Source organism: Haemorhous mexicanus, chromosome 3 (genome assembly GCF_027477595.1).
Source record: "Haemorhous mexicanus isolate bHaeMex1 chromosome 3, bHaeMex1.pri, whole genome shotgun sequence".
In the NCBI taxonomy this organism is placed as follows: domain Eukaryota; kingdom Metazoa; phylum Chordata; class Aves; order Passeriformes; family Fringillidae; genus Haemorhous; species Haemorhous mexicanus.
Genome location: NC_082343.1, coordinates 61,109,644 through 61,131,080, shown reverse-complemented (window position 1 = coordinate 61,131,080; position 21,437 = coordinate 61,109,644).

The following is a 21,437-nucleotide window of genomic DNA, read 5'->3' as shown; positions in this document are numbered from 1 at the left end:
CTCACCCCTCTCCTGCTCACACCCCGGGGCTATGATGTCTACAGGCAAAATGTGTTCCTTCAAGTGAGATTAACTGCCTGTGATAGTATGGAAAGATTACCGTGTGGTTTTTAACTCTTTGAGTGTCCTGGGACAAACTCTGTCTATGGGAGCTCTGCTCTCGCTGCCCCTGCATCTTCTGTTGGATTGGCATGCCAAGAGATGTAAAAGTCATGTCTGAATATCAAGCTGTCATGCTTGGTAATTATTCTGTCAAGTGTCTTATGGGAGGCAAGAGCAGAAACAGCTGTGGAAAACCAGGCAAGGACTGTTGTTCTTGCAAATATCTTTGAGCTTGTTGTTCAATAATTGCATAGCTGTAGAAAGGACCAGAGCTGATATGACATATTCCATTTTGAGTGTAAAATTGGCCTGGTGAAGGAAATGTCTAGAAAAGAAATTGTGCGAAAATTTTACTTCTGATGCTGCTTGCCAGGTATCTGAGAACTTAAAAAGAATAGACTAAAAAAATCCCAAAACTTTTTTAATGCCATTTATTCCCTTTTTTTTTCTCTCTGCAAACTTGAATTTAATAAGAGAGGTTTGCACATTTACATAATGCATTAGTTGATTACAGATTCATCCCTGGATCCCCTGGATCTCTGTACCTCCTCATGTCAGTAAGCACCCCTAAAATTTCCCTGTTTCTCATTTTGAACCGAAGAAGGCTTTTATGACATTTCATGTTAAAATGTATTTAACTAAAATAATTTCTCAGAAGTGATCTTCAAGATTAGAATTTAGACTGCTCAGGAGTATTCTGTATGATTTAGACAATGATAGTGCTCTATGTCTCAAAAAAAAAAAAAGAGCAAAAAACTTATAACTAAATGTCTCTGTGGTAATCTGATTAGACCTTCACTTTATGTTTAATATAACACAGCTCTTTAATTTCCTGTAGAATTTCTAATGCACTCATGTTACTGTGGTTCCACAATTACTGGAATACTTGGAGCAAAAAGTTGAAGACAACTGATCAAACACTGGGCAGTATCTTTGAGAAGTTCAATTAAAATGTTTAAGGGGTCTATGAAAACCTGAAAGTGGCTCCTTAATAGAATGATTTGTTCATTGTTGGAAGTTGAGGGGAAGAGCATTTGTAAGACTGACCTCTCTTGCAAGGATAAGTTAGATTAATGGTTTACAAACTGTTCTGGGTAATGTAGCTCTTTTACCTGCAGGGTTTTAGGTAGGCAGGCACATGAGAAATCTGCAGTACTGTAGGGTTGGCATGCACTGCTTATTTAGATTCATACCTGCAAAGCCGGTAGTGATTTCATGCCATCAGAATGAATTTGGAACAGAATTCATTGCTTTCTCCAAGAAAGGTAATTTTTGAGAAGCCCTCCTGGTGCAGGTTGTACTTGTTCTTTCTTTGACCTTCACACCTTTTGAACCATATGCCTCTGAGGAGGATGATATAAGGACATTGAAGGACTTTGGTCAAAGTGTAAGACCAGATTCCTAAGTCCTAGATTCTTTGTAAACAGTACAGATATCCTGTGGGGCCTGGGGCTTGTAATCTCATTTTTTATGTGCCTTAAATTAATTTTCTCTGAAATTGTGAAATCTGTCCATCTCCCAAATAGGTAGCTGATATCAAAACTTATTTTTACTCTAGGACATGACATATAGTATGGACAAGAGGTGGCTTGGAATTTCACTTAATCTCTGCTTCTATCACACTTTCAAATTATCAGTTCCTAAGGTGTAAGTTGAGATGGACACACAGCTGTGGGAGCTGCCAAGCTACATATTCCATTAACTGAGGTGCCAGTAGAGAGAACTGAAAATCTCCCATGAAAGCCCAGAGAATTAAATCATACTGCAGAGCAGAGTCGGTGTAGATGCACATGCACACATACATATATGCATATCTATGCATAGATATCAGTCAATTAGCCTGCGATTAGCCTGATAAACCCAAATCATTCTGTGATTCTATAATATAAAATTAGGGCAGAATGGTTTTAGCTATGGGTTAAAATGGCTATATAAATCAGACATTTCCCTCTGCAACCCCAGCCATTGCCAGAGAAGGTATACGGGAGTTTATCCTCTTAAGTACAGTCGGAGTAAAGAGCAGCCAGCCCTTTCCCTGCCCTCCATTTCCAAGACAGCTTTTCCAGAGCTCTTGCTATAAGAAGGTCTCACTTTCCACCCCACTTGAAGGTGACTATGCTTTTCTTACTATCTGTTTACTTCTTTCACAGCTTCCAAGAGGTGCAAGGACCATGAACCTTTGTTGTGGACAGTGTTTGCCATGTGATGAATTGCCTGGGGCAGTAAGTTCTAGAAAGTCCCATTTTCTCTTCCTACAAAGGGCTGTCATTGTCTCTTCCATAAATGTGTGTTGCACACGTGGCAGGGAGAGCACAGTCTCTAGCTGTATGGCAATGAAATTGTCTTCAGAGGGGAACTTGCCCATACCTAATGGACTAGAATACCTTGTCGTGTTCTGTAACAATAAGCTTGACACAAGCATCAAAAATCCATTAAAATTTCCATAGCCCTTTCAAAAAGAAGGCTCAGACAGGATGGGTAGCCATTAAAGAGCAAGCCTGTAGGAACACTGTAGGATCAGCCTCTGAATATATGTAATCTGAATTCATTAAATTCCACACAGCTTTGTAAAACTTCCCCTTTTAACTGAGGAAGAGACATGTTCCCTGTTTTTGTCCTACTAGAATAATTGCAGTATATTAAGACACACCAGGTAAGCCAGAGCAAAGCTTGTTTGCAGTTCTCATTTCAACTGCACATTATGCCCTTGCATTGTAATATATTCAAACTGACAGCTTCATTATGGAGAATTAATCTAAATTATGTCTAGACGTATATTTGCAAGAACAAGCATCACAGAGACTATTTGGTGGCTGACTGTTCAGAGGAATTAAACAAGAAAATCCCAGGCTTAAACCTTAAGAAAAAAAGGGTTGAATTCATAAACAAAGGAATAAACGAGATTAGGTCCTGCTTCAGGAGCAATACTGAAAACTTCACGCTAGAATTTTAGTAGTTTACACATTCCTTCACCAGTTTACCATTTTAATTATCATCCCCTCTGCTGTAGGGATGCAACCCTGCTGTAATGTTACCACAGAAGCCCACACAGCAAGAATGTAGAGAAGTCACAGCAAGAGTGTAGGGAAGTCACAGCAAGCCATAGGAAGCATGACATGATTCCTGCTTCTGTGCAGTAAAAGTGCCTGGATATGCCCACACTTTGAAAAAATATTGTGAATCTCATATGGCTAATTTATATCACATGTGTCAAGAGGGTTAGCTATCATTTTAACATTTGTGAAGTTGCAGACATAAATTTAGCACTGCTTCACCATAATGGTGATATGGAGAAAGGAGACTTGTAGCTCACTATATAATTATTTATTATTTTTATTAAAGACAAAGGCTTTAGGATTTTCCATCTGGCGATAATAATTTTACTACCCAGCTGTAAAAAATCCACAACGCTACCAGTGGATCGTACAATTAATGGTAAGTTTAAACTCTCACTGTACAGAGTACTTCAGACTAAACTCACTGCAAGTTAAAGCTTGCAACTGCAGGGCAAGGGATGGCATATGAGAAGTTTGGTGTTTCACTGTAGCTGGGACAGAATCAGATGCTGGACAGGAGAAATGTGGGACTTGACACTGCTTCAGCACCAGGATTCCGTACCCACAACAGTAAATTCAACTCCTTGACATGCCTCTTTTCTCCATGGGGAAGCAGGAAAAACTAGCATGGGCACAGCCCTCAGTAACACGTCCTAACAGCTTCCAGCCTGGGGAAGGCTTTCACTCGTCTGACTCAGAGGGAAGGCAGAGCTACCTGGGCCGATGTGCCTGCAGATACACCAGGTGGGAAAGGTGCAGTGCAAGAATTGTACATGTCCTACAGAAATGGGAATGAGGTAACAATGACGGCAGCACAGGAAGGTCAAATTAATTTCTTAAGATTGCCCGAAGGGCCTGTGCCAAACACGGTGATTGAACCTCCTGAATTCTGAATGAGTAACTGGGAGTGCAGTGGAGTTTTACCTTCAGGAGCACTGCTGCTACCTTTAGTAGGTGCTTTAAGTACTCTGTCAAAAGTGTTTAACAGCTATTTAGAAAGCAGAGGCAAAGCAGAATGGCATTAGTTAGCCACTGCTGTGTGCTGGGCTGCCCTTCTGGTCCCTGCTGTCAAGGGACGCTGAGGAAAGACTGCAGAGGTTTCAAAAGGGGAGCCACAAAGCTGGATTGTGGGCTGCCAAGCAGACTGTCGGAGGGGAGACATAAAGACCACAATTTATTCCAAAAAAAGAAACATGAAGTGGTTTGGGTGTTTTGCACAAGTGTTACCACACAGGATGAATATCTGAGAGTAGAGAGCTTTTAAACTTTTACTGACAAAGACGTGACAAGATCCAATCACCGATAAATGTCCTTTGGTAGAAGAAACTCAAAATCACAGCCTGCAATCAGCAGTGAGTATCTCACATGATTGCCTTCAGGCTATGAAATGATTCCTTCTCCCTGCCTCCAAGATATATTTTGATTATTTCCCTATCCACTTACCACTTTCTGAAGTGTCAGAACCTGGTCACCAGTTAGAAGCAGGACAGTGACAGGGTAGACCACTGGCAGAAGGTGCTAAATATTCTCAGTAATCTGCTTTTTGTATCTTCCCCTGGTGCTCAGGGTCACAGCAATAACCAGAATTGGGGCGGGGGAAGTTTTTCTCCTAAAGATAGTCAAGTAGGATCTAGAGAGTTCCTTTTTTTTCCTTTATCTTCATCAAGGATTGTAGTTTGCAGGCTGGAATTCCTCATTGTCAGGGGTCTTCAGGGTTCAGTACTTGGTGTTTTTTTTTTTTTTTTTTTTTTTTGTACCTGGTACTGAGCTTTTTCTCCAAAAATCTGAAACACTTTTTATAACCAACACTTAGTATAACTGTAGTGTTTAGGTCATGCAGGAATTTAAACAGTTCTCTTGGCCATTAAGGGAACATCACTACCCAAGTAAACTTTTAAAACAAAGTCACACAAAGTCCTTCTCAGCCATTAGCCCACCTGACAATGCCCAGACTCCTCATGCTAGCCCCCTGGCAGAGATGAGCAACTCGAAGCCCATCTCATTTCTGTTTCCCATCAGAATCAAGAAAATGGAACTCTTTATGCTCATCTCCCTTTGATAACTTAATCCAGCTGGAATTCCAAGAATATCCCAATGTGACCACACTGCATTCAAAATGCAATTTACAACAGCTGGATGAGAAAAACATCTTTATGTTTCTGGTAAAGGGTTAAAATGTCCAACTGAGCTGTGGTCAGTTGACACGGGTTCAATTGTCCTTTCTTTGCCTGGGGGAATTTAAACTTCAGAGGAAGAAATCTTTGCTTCAGGCACTCCTCTGAGCACTAGTTAAAAGAACATTTTACAATCAGATAAATGCCAACATCAGCCATGGTACTGAAGAAAAGTTTAATGTCCACTCTGTGTGTTTGAAGGAAGAGCACTGACACAGCCTTTCTAATGTAAATTAAAGCCTGGAAACACTAAGTGAAAGTACTCAAATACCTGTCTGTAAGTAGATTTGGAATACAGGAGTTCTGACCTGGTTGTGTTAGTGCTCCATCAGTTTGTCTTCCCTTCTGCTGTTATCCACTGTTGCTTGCAGGGCTCCCCCCTGCACCCCGTGAGGAGCTTATCCCAGGACTAGCAAACAACTCTGAGTTTGTGCTTGGTAGCCCTTCTGTGAACTTGGAGATTAAAGTTTTCAGAAATTTACAGCTGGATAAGACAGAAATAGAGAAAGGCCAAGCCAGAAGAAGAAACCTAAAATTATGTTTGGTATGTGGTCACTTCTATAAGCTGCCCATGAGAAATACCTAGGTTTTGACAAAATTGCAAATGAAGTTATTCAGTGAGAAGAAAAAAAAAACAACCTAAATGGAGCTATCCAAGAATTACTGGCATGTTTCTGTCAGTCACATTTTTAGCCTTTTTTTTTTTTAATGGGCTGTATCTAAGTGAGCTGTATGCATATACTCTGTTTCTTCTTAGCTTTTGGACCTACTCCTTGATTTGAAGTGAATTCAAGACATTAATAAAACCCTCAAAGGTTTTTACTAGTAGAACATTATTCTGGAGGGGAACTGAAGGGTGAAAAAGTACAAGAAGAGGGGACAGAAAATCTTAATATTGTTCTGTTAAATCAGCCAAGAGATTCATCTCTGTAAGATGACTGACTTGATGTTCTGTACTCATTGCTTTTATCTGACTTTCTCTTCCTTTCTGCAGCTAATACTCAGAGTTTCTGAAGGTCTGAGCCTCACTCAGAGGCCCCTCCAATAACTGTCTGTTCTTGTGACCCTTGCAGGAACTTCGCAGGAACAATATATCCAAAGGTTGTCAAATTTCATTCAAATCAGCCCACGAGTTCTCTGACTACTGAAGGGGAAAATATATTCAGGGTGCAGTTCAGGCAGAAATAGGAAAGCTTGTCAGCCCGAAGCCATGAACAAACCACCTGATACCAGCCAGAGTTAATGAAAGGAGAAGGAGGGCTCAAGCTGCTTTACCCACTCCAACATATTCCCCTTAAAATGGCAGGTTGAAATGCAGGCTAGTAGAAACTGGCTTATTGGTTTTAAGTGCTTCAACTTCTGCTTGTGATTCATCAGTAGAAGAGCGGGCTACAGCATGCAGGGAGGTTTGTTTGGCCAGCTGTGAGCCAGAGCAAGTCCAGACTCATGTAACCAGTCATCACTTTCTCGCTGTTAATATAGCCATGCAGAGCTCTCTGTTGTTTTTCTTGGAAAGAGTGGGTAAGGATGGAGGGAACAAGTGGATCAAATCTAGTTCCAGGACAGCAAACATCACTTGATCAGCATGTGGAAAGGCATGGGAGAGGATCATCTGCACTGTGCTATCATATGTAGAGATCACTGTCTGAATATTACAGACAGATTTAAGAGGCTGCAAACTCATAACTAACTTTCATGTCCAACATTACAGGGTGAGAATCTTACTGAGCATTTGTGATGGTCAACATCCATTCATTTAAAAAGGCACATTTCTTGTTTTTATGCATTTTTTCTGTGCCCTTATGTATTTCAAAAAGACTTAGAAGAAGAAAGAATTAAAACATCATTTTCTAGGCAATGCAATCTAAATAATTATAGTAATAATTATGTTTGGTGTCTGCTTCTGTGGTGTAAATATAATCTATCCTACCATGTAATAGAAGTTAATTTTAAACAGTGCACATTTACACAGCTCATGTGAGGTTTGATTCTATTTTCAGTTATTAGCCATGAAAGCTAGCACTGTACAGTCCCTCAGTTCAGTGACAGCCATTTGGAGGGTAATTGCATGCCTTGCATTAGCTCAGTGCCACGTGTCAGCTAAGGCATGAAGCCACGGCTCAGGAGTGGCTCTGTGTCTGATTGAAGTGTTCTGTTAGACTTCTGCTGAGGAAATTTCTGCTGGCCTGGTTTGTGTTTACACTAATGACTTTATACACTGTCAAAGAAGAGAAAAGGAGCCTTAAACCACGTACAGTTTTCTCATATTTCCTCCCCTGGATCCCTTCATACTTCATGAGCTATGTGATTATTATAACCTGTTGATCTGGATATGAAGGGAGCCTACAAGGAAGGATACAGGAACCTTTTAACAAGACCAGCATATAGTTACAGGATGAGGGAAGTGGATTGAATCTAAAAAAGAATAGGTTTAGATTAGATATTAGGAAATCAAACTTTACAGTTACGGTGATGTGGCACTAGAACAGGTTTCCCAGCACAATTGCAGATGGCCCATCCCTGGAAATGCTGACGGCCCGGCTGGAGAACTGGAGCTCAGAGCAACCAGGTCTAGTGGAAGGGGGTTGGGACTAGGTGACCTTTAAGTTCCCTTCCAACCAAACCATTCTATGATTCTACACAGAGCAAGTAAGCAAACCCAGCAGATGGATCAGGCTCTGCACAGATGCTTTGCAAAGCTGTATTCCTGTCTGGGAAATCACTGACCTCACCAGAGATCCTCAGTGCTGCAGCAAGAGGTAAGGATTGGGACCAAGTATGAGGAAAGGTGAGTATAAGTGGCAGTACAGCACCTTCACAACTCAATATAATTTAAATCAATTTAATATTTCCCTCCAAACTGATGAAATATTACTTTTGGCACAATGTATCCACACTTCCCTCTGGCTTTGCAGCCAGCCTGCATTTCCAGTGACGTTGAATTGACTGCATGCTTGACAGCCATGTCACCTTCTCTGACATCTAAGTAGGCATTTCCTTTGCTCCCTGACCGGCAACTTGACAAGCAGTGCATCAAGAAGATGAGAAGGCAGTGTTTTTATGAGTAAAGGACAAAGAAATGCAATAAAAGCTGTCCCTTTTACTGATCACCAGCCTCTCTGGCAGACTCAGCTTGTAATGTTGCAATGCTGAAAGGCTGGAAATTATCAAAAGTGAGGAGCCATGCTGCTGATCAGCTGCAAACAGCCTGGGAAGTCAGTTGGACTGGCTGGTGGGGCTTCTGGGACTGCTGTGCTGATCCAGTGTGTGCAGTGCTGGGGAGGGACAGACACTGAGAAATGGGAGGGGGGAGGGAAGGGAAACCTCCATAGCAGCCCCAGCATGCTCCAATAGAACCCCAAGCTGTGATGCTTGGGCAGATGTTTGTTTTTCAGAGAGTGTGGCACATGGCAGGGCTGTTGATGGTGCTGCCTGGCCAAGTACAAAGAGCTCCTTGTAGAGTGACTTGTCCTGGAGTGCTGCCACTCCGGCTGTGTTTGCTGGTCTCAGTCACTTGGTCACCTGCTCGTGAGTTTAGCCCTGCCTCTGGCCACCGTGATTTTAGCTGGAATTCCACTTCATCAGCTATTAAAAGGAAGTGTTTGGGTGAGGGGTGTGAGCAGTGGCTTGAGGCTGTTAGGGCTCCCCGCTTCCCAAGGGGCACTGCTGGGCTCTCAGAAAGGCCACAGGGCTGCATTCCACATGGGCACATGGCAGGAAGCCCAGCTGGGAGCCCAGGAAGCCCACTGACCTGTTCCAGTGCCAGCTGCCCTGGTCATGGCATCCTGGTGCCCCCAGCATCACCATGTCAGGGACAGAGGGGAGCATGGGATCTGCCAGTGATGGGGGGTGGTGGGAAGAGAACGGGGACGCAAATGAGTACTGCCCTGTGAACCAGCTTGGGAACTGGTGCCCATCTTAAAAAACTGGTCTCTGCTGCTACTTAATAGAGGGACAGTTAGTGGCTAGAATTTGTCAAGGGGCTCACGTGCTCCTGCCGCCCTGCCAGGGCCTCTGGAAGGGTGGGATAGGGATAACTGAGCAGCTGCTGTCAACTTCTCATCCCACTACAGCCTTTTGCTTGGGGCTAAGCGAGGTCACCTCCTGGGAGCACCTGTTTCTTGGCCTTACAGATGAGTTACAGCAACTCTGAAGGGCTATCTTGGATGCAGAGGCACGCAAGACCAGAGTGCAAAGCTGCAGGGATCCAGGCTTCAATTTTCATCTCTGTTAGCTTAGCTGAATCTCCCCAGCAAAATGATTTATAGAACGTTAAAACTGGTACCTCCAAAGTGGAATGATTTGCTTTAGTAGGGAGAACTCCCAACTCCCAATTAACTCATCAAGTCTTGACCAAGAGCAACACTCCTGGAAACAGGTGGCCTGTAAAGAGTTGCCTGACTGTCAGCATCATGTCAGAAAACACTGTCCTGTGTGTAGGTCACCTCCACAGGCACAGCTGCTCTGGGTGGGCATGATGGCCGTGGCCCTGGGCCAGGGTTTACAGTACACAGCACCACCCCTTTGTGTGAAGCCGTCTTCAGGAATGATGGACAGGGCAAACAGAAGGCTCAAGTGCATGTGGCAGCCTGCTTTTCTGTCCTGCCATATTCTTTTTCCTTGACCACTCTGTCCAGTGTTCCAGATTGCAAGGCAAGATGTATTCTATTACCATCTGTAAGGCATTGTCTGGTGTCAAGTGGGCAATTCTCCTTATCTCTCTCCCTGAGTGATCATAATCACTCCTCCCTAGCAGGGGACATCTGCTGATAACAAGCTATTGAATGTCACTGCATGACTGATAAGAACTATAACATCTCATTGTGAGATGCTCTGCCCAGAGGGAGGAGCCAAGCATTGCTACCCAGATATAATCTAGAGATTCTGATACCCCAGCACGGCTTTTCCCCTGGATTCCCCAGAAGAACAGCAGCTGCTTCTACTTCCACAGATCTGCAGAGGAAGAATACACCCTTTTCCTACAGAACCCCCCTGCTCCTACAGAACCACACCTGACTCTTCAAGAAGACTGCAGCCACTTTTCCAAATGGACTGCTACCAACACCCTGATCAACAGGGTGTCAGTTTGAGTTCTGACTCCGTCACTGTTGTTCTAGTGTATTGCACTCTTTTATTTTATCCTTTTATTTTTTTTCCTTCCCTATTAAAGAACTGTTATTTCCTGCTCCCATATTTTTTGCCTGAGAGCCCCTTAATTTAAAATTCATAGCAATTTGGAGGTGTGGGGAGGGTTTGCATTCTCCATTTCGGGGGAGGCTCCTGCCTTCTTTAGTAGGCACCTGTCTTTCCAAACCAGGACAGGGGGAAAGGGGGAGAAAAAGCAAGACATCCATCATCTACTTCCCTAGTCTTATGGTCAGGCTTTGACACCTGACTGTTGCTGCCAGCATGACTACATAGGGACTGAGTATGATGATAGAGGTACTGCAGGACGAATCAAGAGGGTCATGAATCTCCCTTCATCCTGTGCATGTGACCTGTTTTACTGGGAGTAGCTTTGGCGTTCAATGAAATCAGGCAGTGAAAGCAGACTACAGGGATTTAGAAATGTGTCATTAAATTGAGGAATTTCTCCCTCTTGTATTAAAAATAGTTTTTCTATGCTGACTTAAAGGCTAGGTTTTGTTCATCAGATCATTTAATCAGAACTATAGTCTACAGGATAATTAAACTTTAAAAGTTAATTAAACCAGCAATGATCTAAGAATAAGTCTATAAGGAAGGCAGGGAATTCTGATACCTTAAATCTCCTCTTAGATGTCATGACTTCTATCACATATAATTACTCTCCCCTGTGGTGTGCATGGGAAAGATCTGTTTCTAAATGAGGACATTTTCTATTAAAAACAGCAGGAGAAAAGTTCAGACACCGAGGGCTTAATCTGTAAGGCTGATTTTTGAATGAAATCAGCCCCATTCTGGCCAAGCAGTGGCACAAATGTTTATTTATGACAGTGTAAACAGCTCTGTTGCCTTTAATGCCATCACTTCGCCCAACTCAGGCACGCCCCTCAATCCTTTGTTCAAGCAGCCCCAGAACACTCACTGGAGGCATGTTTAAATGGCAACACACAAACCAAACCCCTAGGAATCGTGATCTTCAAAAATTAGCCATCAGTACACAGATCCCAAGAACCCAGCACCTAGTTGCTGCTCTAGCAATGACATGACTGGTAAGTGGGCTGTGAAGGTGGTGGGACTTGGGGAGCAAGTCTACTTGGGGAGCAGAGCTCCCCATTGAAGGAAAAATATGCTGAGAATGAATTCCATAGGTAAGAGAGTTGACCTGTAGGGTTGTTCATGGGACTGGGACAGACTGGGACAAACGGGCTGTAGATCTGTGTGGAAAAGGGGTGAATTCATCAGAGGTGGGCTGTGGACTATGCCTGGGGCTGGGAGAAAGGTGGTGTAAGGTTGGATGAAAGTCTGTGGTGTTACACAAATATGAAAGTCCATGACAAGTTTTGGGGAAGTAAACTGAGGACTTTTCAGAAAATTCCCCAGCTAGCAGTGACAGATGTAGAGAAACATCTGGGGATTGTTTCTCTTTCCATAAACACTGCCAATTTTTCTTTCTGTTCTCTGCAAGGTGAGATTCTGTACATATTACAAACTGACCTAGGTCATTTCAGTAGCATGGATTAATAATGCATAATCCCACTGTACATGCAGGTAGTTTCTACAGCCACTTGAGTTTTGTAAATGTAGCTGACATCTTGATTGGAGAATGAGATTCTTGTGGAAACTGCTTCAAGAAGCTCTTGCACCTCAGATGAGGCAATGACCTAAATGCTCTTAAAGGGTACAGGGAAGGCTTGTGCTGTAAACAAGTCCGACAGAGAAACTGCACTTGAAAACAGTCCTGAGGAACTAATACATATTTCTTCTTAAGTAATCATTGTTTGATTTTTTTATAAATTAATAATGGCATTTCCTCTTTCTTACAGCTGTCAGTTTCTCACACTTCAGTTTTCCCCCAGCCCACCTCTCATTCCTGTCAACAAGGAATGAGAGTCACTATTTGATTCTTAATGTCTCAAGGTAGAGGATGTCTTCACTGTCTGATTCTGGATTTGAGAAACCAAGCAGAAGATTGCATAGGAAAATGGCTTCAATGAGCAGCAGTTTAAACCACTCTCTGCCCTCCCCATTAAAGCATTTTCTCCTTTTGCAGGCAACCTTACTGTCTGGAGTCCTGGTGATTTGTCAGCTTCTTTTGTTTTTTTTTTTTTCCTTAATTCAGAGGATGATGATTGGATAGCTTGTCCAAGTAGCTCCAAGATAGAAGCACAATTTCATTGTTGATTACACATCATTTGTCTAAATACTGAAGAATCTGGGAAACATGGCAAAGGCATTAATGGGTAAGCAGTGTACAAAAGATGACAATAATACTCATTATTGAAATGCACTTAGTGCAAGTGATTTGCTGAGCTCTGTTTGCAGAGCTTAGATAGATTTACATACACGTGTGTGTATATCAACTACAGGGTCTGAAGAGGTGTCTGCCTGTTCATAGGGTGTGTCAGCCTACCCAGAGAGTAGCAGCAAGAACGTTGCATGAATTTCATATCACTGAACTAATATCTTTGGGCACACTTGATCTCTTGCTAATTCCTGCCTGTAGCAGAAACACATTTCAGAGGTCGAAGTACTTCAGGTTCTTTCTGTCTTCTTTTGCTGACTTAGAAGGGCAAGAGTAAGTGCTGCCAGGACACCTGCCTGGGATCACTTAGCTGAAAGCAATCAGCCAGCATCATCTGAACATTTTCAGTCCTGTTGTTGCATGCAGGTGTACTTTGCTTTCAGGCTGTGAGAAGCCAGGTTCATCAGGCAGGCCTTCCCAATCATGTTGGTATCTATCCCTAGAAGGAACTGCCTGCCCATGGAGTTACCAGAAATCAGCTAAATGCTGAGCCTGTATGAAAAGTCACCAAAGGTGACAATGACATGTAACCAGATGACTGCCCTATTATCTTGGGAGACAGACTGACCTGAGCTCTGCAGGGTTCTCATTTTATATTATTATATAAGTGAGCTGGTTTGTGACTACCACTGTAGCTCCACTGGCATTTTTTTCAGCCTTCATGACCGGGTGGAGGTAGAGGTTACAGAGACGGGTGAAACCTGAGTGTGGATGCGGGGGAGAAGAAAGGTTCTGCAGTCACAAGACTGCAGCATCACATGACAGGGAATGTGTGTGCAGAGCAGGGAGGGTGGTGGCAGGAAAGGGCAAGAGCCCTCATGTTTGTGTCGCAGATCTGCATCATTGTACTGTTCGGTATCACAATGACCCCAGCTTTCTTGGGGAAAGCCCCTCCTTCAAAGCAGTTGGCTCATATTCCAGCAATGACTATTTCAAAAAACCTTGTTGAGCTACTGGAATGAACTTCTTTCCAGGTAGAGGTCACAAATGTTTGCCTTCTTGTTGAAATACTGGGTGTCCTACACATGCTTATTCAATACATAGGTATATAGACACAGCTACAACCACAAACCAAGCAGTGTTTCAGTTTTGTGAGAAAAAGAATTGCAGAGGTTTGGTGAGCAGGAGTAAGGCCCCACAGGTGTGGGAGTTGTGACTGGAATAATTCTTCCCTGTCTATCCACTTCTGCCCTTTGATTGCATACTACTAGCTCCCATAAAATGCCAGCAAAATCCCATGTCCAACTAGATAGAAAGATGGGGTGGGGAGGGAGAGACTGGCTCCCTTTCTTATTCTACAAGTAAGCTTTAGTCCATATCACCCCTGGGACCTGGTTTAGTGTGTGCTGCATGTGGGCAGATACAGTAAAAGGGAACAAATTTGGTAATAAGAAATTGAATGTGAGACTGGACAGGATTTTTTTCTCATATACTTGTCAGGTTTGCTTATGAGTTCCAGATAAGTAGACAGAGAATAGCATGGGTCTGTGAATTTTATTTCTCAGCTGTTATGTTCTTCATGTAGACAAACAAAGGCAGTGATAGTAAGGGATGCTGAGCCCAGCATTTCAGCAATGCCCTTGAATTCATGTTTTACCGGTTCATCTGTAATTGTAGCTTATCAGAAGCACATCAGAAGCCTCAGGTAGAAATAGACAGATCACTGGGCTTGAAAAAAATGAAGCCATGGGCTCCCAAGGAGCACAAGGCAAGAACCAATGCCATGCTTTCTTGAGAACATAATGAAATGCATGAAAGTGAGATAAATCCTTAAGTAATGCAGAGGAATGTCTTAGAAGCTTCCTGTGTGCTTCTCTCCTCAACTCAAATACTTATTTCTAAAAGTGGAAAAGAAAATCACTCTCTGTGTTCATCCACTTCTCTGGCTTATGGCTAAAAGGCTTGCCAGGATAAGCCCCTAGACCCTAACCCTCAGTTTCATGCAGGTAAGCACATCATTGCTCTTGGGGGTCTGGGCTTCAGCATGAAGTTGGAAGGTGCACTTTCAAATAGAGCATCTGCTCATCACACAGAAGTGCCACTAAATTGCTTCAGTGATTTCTCCTTAATGAGATGCATTGAGATGGGCACATACAACTCTGTCAGCACTCGGGAAATCCAGTCATAAGGTCAAAATGAGCACTAGTTTTATTTAATCTGGAAAAACCATAAAGGATATGAATATCAGAAATTCAGGAAAATTCTCACAAGGCATTCAGTGCCTCCTCTTAGAGCACTGGAAGGGAAAATGCATGACAGAAAACAGTACATTTACTACACATAACCTTTCAAACCTCCTGGAAATCTGACATGATTCAGAACTGCATATTTGTGTCTTCTCAACCTCAAAAATATGCAGAAAATCTGCAAAACTTCTGTAACTCTCAAACAATCCTCACTTTGCCATCAAGTGTTTACTTACAGAGATTCTGCTCCAGAGATGGACCATTCAGGAAAACAAATTAAAAAAAAAAAGGAAGTAAGTCTTTCACCTGACAAAAAGTAGTCTTGTGATTCCTCACACGAGCTTGATTATCTTGCAGAGTTTTTAAGTAATAATCAGTATGTGAAAGACAGAACCTTCACATTTTTTGTGCTGTAGATCTCAACATGCCAAGACAGTAATGCTCAGCAATATAAACCATTATCACACTAAGAACTTGTCCCCATGTCTTTAGTGGTATGTATTATTCAAACCATGAAAGGCTCATGACTACACTTGGATCATCTGAGGACAAGATCTCATTAAACTACTTTTCTTATCAGACTGGAAATAAGAGTAAATGATCCATATGAATGCCACAAAACCATACAAAACACTATATAAATTAATCCTGATTCAGTCTTTATTAATATGGAATTCTGTATCATATCCTGAAAGGGATTCAGTTAAGAACTGTGATCTGAGCATCCCCTCTTTCCATAACTGTTCTATAATACTCAGGTTGGAAGCAGAGACTGTGAATAAGTGGAAACAGATATCCTTTTGGAAAGGCCTGCAACCATAGAGTAGGGCATTCCTTTCCAAAATCTTAAAATTCACACACGAAATGAGAACTTTACTGGAATATTACTGCATTCAATAATGTTTAGAAACCACCACCACACTGCAGATTTTTGGGTGTACTTCAGTGTATCACAGAGATGCTCTTCCAGATTTAAACACTTTGTATGTTCAACCCAAACATTTCCAGCTTTAAAGAAGTGCATCCCATACCTTCCTTTGCTGAGATAACCTGGGAAATGCACATTGTCATGATACTGCCCAACCTATTTGTCTGCAAACTGAGTTTTGCAAAAATGCTGGTTGTCACAGGGTAGCAAAGCTCAGGTTTGAGAAAAGCAAAATAGAAAATCATTTTTATCCTGCCTAGAATGACAAATTTCATAGATTTACAAGGAAGGTTTAGAGACAACAGAAATGGTGGCTCAATTCCAAGTGGCACTGCCTGGGGCAGTAAAAGTGTCTCTCCTGTGGTCAAAGGAGACGTTGTGCAGGTCCCCACCCCCTCCTTCAGGTCAGTGTCCGGCTCTGCTCAAAGCTCTGATAAACAGCAGATTATTTCCAGACCTTGAGATGCCAGGGATATCACCTGGGTGTGGCACCTCTTATTTAATATTGTCATGACCTTGTACATAGTAACTGCACTAAGATAATTGGTTACATAGACACAAAGTCCAATCTGTAGATGCTCAAAGAAATGTTCCCTCTGACTCCTGATAAATGAGTAAGTCTGTCACTCACTCGGGTTGTCTCCTTTTCCCTCTCTTGTGTCCTCTAAGACTTTTAGTTCATGGCCTTTACTTGCAACATGGTGGTTGCCTGGAGAATTATAATTCCTTGTAGATAGCATTATTTAGAATGAAGCCCCCAAGGCTGAAAAGAAATGGGAAGGGCCTTTCAGTTTTAGCAAGTGTGCATACGTTCCCATTGCAGGGTTTTTGCCTGGCTGATATTCTAACAAACTGGATGTTTTGTTATGAGCACAAAGAATCTAATCCAATTTTCACAAAAGGCAATGAAAAAAATTCCTTTTGTTTTTCACGGGGCTCAGATTCTGCACTGATTGTGTTTCCTCTCTCAGCCTAGCAGATATATGAATAAAAAGCTGCAGATGTGGATTTGAGTGTCATTAGATGTTCTTTAGATCATGTTATTCCTCTAATGAGCCTAGTTATATTATTAGAACTCCTGTTTATTCCAGCTTTTTTCATTTTGGATACCTTTTCATCTCTATTTTGAAAAACTAAAAGTTTTTCTCCTGGAGAAAAAGGAAGAAGCCTAATTTTTAACACTGTAGGGACACAACAGAGAAAAAAGAGAAAAAAGAATAGCAGCACAGTGTCAGGGGTAAAATATTTCTGCTTCTGAAACATGGAAGAAAATTGGCTTTTTTCAAGACACCATGCCTCTCTCTTGTATTTAAAATTTAAGTGTTGTAGTGGCCCAGCTACTGTATCCTCTCTTGTTTCTTGACCAGTCTCCCTGTCTTTCCCTTTTCAGTTAGTGAAAGAAGGAGCCCTTTCCTTTCCTGTTCTTGAGACAGGCTTCTGGCTTCTTTTAGAAATCTGGGTATGGATGAAGGGATACAGGTCTTGGCATTCCCTATTCCTCACCCTAATTCCAAGCAGAGTTAAAACAGCAGAACCAGATGCAGAAAACATTTGCATTTGTAGATGACCTTGAATGAATCTGTACATAATTTGTTCGTTTTCTCCAACCATTTTTCACCTTCATCTGCATTTTATACTAAAGACTTCAGTATTCTGAAAGTGGATGGGCAGAAGTGTGTGCATACCTCTGATAAGTTAGAGTGTTATATATACACCTCAAGCAGCAATTATGAAAAGTCATGAGGGAAGTGTGTTTGGAGCTTGGGCAGCATCAATCTCTTTTTGTCGCTTCATTGGATTCCTCTCATGCAAAAAATATTGGCAAAATCAGTTAAAATTCCTGCAGAAGTCAAAGTAGGTTTTTTTAGTTCTGTTTGCCCTCTTTCTGTGGCAAGCACAGCCAGAGCCAAACCTCTTCTCCAGGCCCATATTTGAAAAGGGGCATTTGCCAAGGAGCCTTGCTGATTAGACTGTGCAAGGAACCCACACTGGATGTGGTGCAGGAATGCATGGGTGGGTGGATGACTACTGCAGTGGTTTCCGCTATGGTCTCCTTCATTGTTCCCTCTTGGTTTGCCAAAAAAAAAAAAAAAAAAAAAAAAAAAAAAAAAAAAAAAAAAAAGCCATTTTTTATTCAAACCTCTCCTCCCTTTAAATCCTTCATTGGATTCCTGATGAACTACACATCCCATTCACACTCTTTCTACTGGCATGAAAGACTTCCTGTGGCTCTCCAGACTGCAACTGTAAGTGCCTCTTGTGATTGTTCAACATAATGTCACATTCTTCACCTGGGCCTGGGTGACCTCTTCTACCTATCCCTAAGCTGTCTGTTGTGGAAGGGCTCCTGCAGACTTACAGAGGTGCTGTGACCCTCTTCCACATGTCAGTACTGTTTGCTTCTATTGTGATGGAGCCCAAGTTTATTCAACAATACCTTTAAAATGAATGGAAGCACCAACAAAACATGACTTGCATCATACCCAAGCAATTGCCCTTTGAGATGAAGGCTGTGATTTTCGTATTCCCCTAGTCCATAATGACCAGGATGGTTGCTCTCACAGTGGCAACACATCTAAATTTAGTGTGCAGATTCTTTGCCCATTAGATTGCTTATTTGCTGTGCCAAGTGCAGAGCACAGTTTAGGCCCTGCATAGTTTGGCTGTGGGTTGGGATGGCTTACAGCTGGAGCGGCATGCTGTTGCTGGCTTGTTGGTCAGGCTTTCTTAAAGGATGTTCTCTGTGCTAAGCTCTGCTTCCATTTCATTCCTGGGCACAAATTAGGGTGCTGTCTTTCATGATTAAACTCACACCAAATCTGGAAATGGCTCCTTAAAGACTGCACCTTTGCTTGTGGGAGACCATGGAAGTGGAGGACTCTGAGATGTTTCATAGGAACCTCTCATTTTCTATGCAAAAACTCTTCCGGAAAGTTAATTTCCACAAATAGGGATGAACTCCAGAGCTCCTTTTCCTTTCACCTTGAAATGGCTAACCTGCAGAATAGCCAGTTCTGCTTTCTCCAGTGTTAGAGTGGAAAGGTCTAGCACCTGAAAAGCTGAAAGTAAGTTCTGTTTTGTTTAGAGAGCAGGATAAGTAAGCATTGCTGGTGATGAGCAAGCAGAATTTTCTGGATCAACTAATCAGGTGTACATTTGTCTAGATCACCCTAAAAAAGAAAGAAAGAGAAGAGGAGTGTAGTATATAAAACATTTGTTAATGATAGCATTAATGATAAATTCAGACTGCTTTACTTAGTACAGCCACAAACTTTTCACTGCATTTTAAATTTTGATTTCAAATAACACTAGGCTTGTGTTGCATTTAGGACATTATTTAGTGACTGTTCTGGCTTAGTCAGTATTTAAAATAAAACATGTAAGGCCCAATAAAATGAAGGTATGGTTTAATCTAATTAATTTAAAAAAATTCCACATAATATTTGTTGAAAAATTTCAAAGTAAAACATTTTAACTTAAATAAGTACATTCCTTTATTTTTTTCCCTTGCTGAAACAATTTCAAGAACTTGTTAGGGATTTCCATGCAATTTTTCCTGATCCAACGCCCTCTTTTTTTGCAGAATAAGATACACAGACTGAAATGTTTCCAGTTCTTTCCATATTTAGAGACGCTCAAGCGACAAATTATATCTGTCAGTAGGTCTGGGAATTCTTGTCCTTCCAGTAGCGTGGCCTTCAGGGACATGGCTGGTCATTTGTGCCAAGAGCCACGGAAAACGTGAGATGAGCCTCACGGACGCTGATATTATTTTCTACAGCTTTGACTAGCTGGTGCCAAGCAGCTGTTTGCTGAGATGCACAAGCCTTATCCAGGGCTTTTCATCTCTAGTCTCCCCTGGACTTGCCTCTGACGATTCCACTGTCTGTCCTGCCTGCCTTCCTCTCTCTCCTTCCTATGCTTTGTCTTCTTCCACTTATCATGTTCCTGTCCCTGCCCCACTGAAAACTTGGGTACCTTCGTGTTTGCTGGTGTGGATCTCTGTTTTATCACCATTTTCTAGTTTTTGTCTTGTCTGTTTTGACGGTAAGCAATTCAGGGTGAGACTGTCCCCTTCTCCTCACCCACACGATGTCTAGGACAGTAGACCTCCACTTCCAGTTTAATCTTAACAACATGAAAAATAAGTATGTAAATAGAACAGACAACAGAGTTTTACCCACCTAGATAGGAAACGGTAAAAACCATGATAATTGCCCCAAAAATTGTCCTAACATGAAGCAAAATAATTCTCTCTTCCTATGCTAAGTTGCTTACATGCCAACGTTACTTTAAGTGTGTTTTGTCTTTTTATCTTCAACTGGCAGTCTTATGTGGTTCTGCACAGCAATCTTTCTAGCAAAAAAAATTCTCACTCATATTTTTCTCTCCTTTCTCCTGCAGACCAAATTCAAATTCCTCAATCTCCATATCCAGAGCCTTCTATAAATTCTCTCTTCTATCCTGCTCTGCAAACCTAATTAGCACCTGAGTCCTGCAAGAAGTCAGCACATGGAAAAGCTGGGGTAGACTTCTGCACTGCAATTTCATTCTAAGTAGTGAGGAAACCAAGGTAATAGAGGTATTCAGTGTTCCCTTATCTCCTGTGAGGTAGTCTCTGAGAGACTACCTCACAGGAGGTAAGGGAACTGCTTGCCAGCCTTTCTCTGACTCGCCCAGCAAAGCTGGGGTTGGAACAAAATGAAGGGAGCACTGTTTCCAAACTTTAGGCCTAATGTCCTATGCCTAGTTCCAAACCTGCACTTAAAGGGATTGCTTACCTCCTTCCTCCTCAATCCACAAAGTCTCTTACGTAAAATGTTTTCTTAGGTCACTCAAAAATAATTTTGTGATGACTCCATAATCTTTAATGAGCTTTTGGCAGTTGTCAGTGACTGCTCAGAAATTTCTTGAGTACAAGTTGCACTGCTTAAGTGTGCAAGGGAAAATACTTCTCCAGGGCTCATCATTTATAGCTCAGCAAAGATCAAGCATGAAAATAGCACATTCTCAATTAGCTGCTGGTCTGGATGGTGCTGGGAAGCTGTAAATAAAATCCGTCTGTGTTTTGCCCGCCTGTGAATAGGCTGCTTTGAGGAATGCCCTGAGCTGGCTGTCTGTGACAGGCTGCTGCCCTGCTCAGCTGTTGGCAGTTACCTCATGGTTTGGGTTTGGTTTCTTCTTCTTTTAAATCAGCTTGTCATAAAATTCAAGTTCACCTTAAGCTGAGGTCTAGTCTGAGGATAGGTGGGTGATATATACGTGCCTGATGCTAAAAGTATCTAAAGGGTTCTGATTACTTTCTGATTACTTTAACTCCTGTCAGTCTAGTTACAGACCATAATATGAGATAGAAAGTATTCTGGTCTCACAAATCTCTAGTCTTCCTAGCAATAGGATAAGAATAGGCCTCTTGGCTATTTTTTTTTTTTTTAGTATTAGTGATCAACACATGGTGTTCATTTCCCTCCTAAGGTGGAACAACCAGAGCTGAATGCAAACATAAATAAAGCGTGTTTGCTGGAGACTAAAAGCTCCTGGACA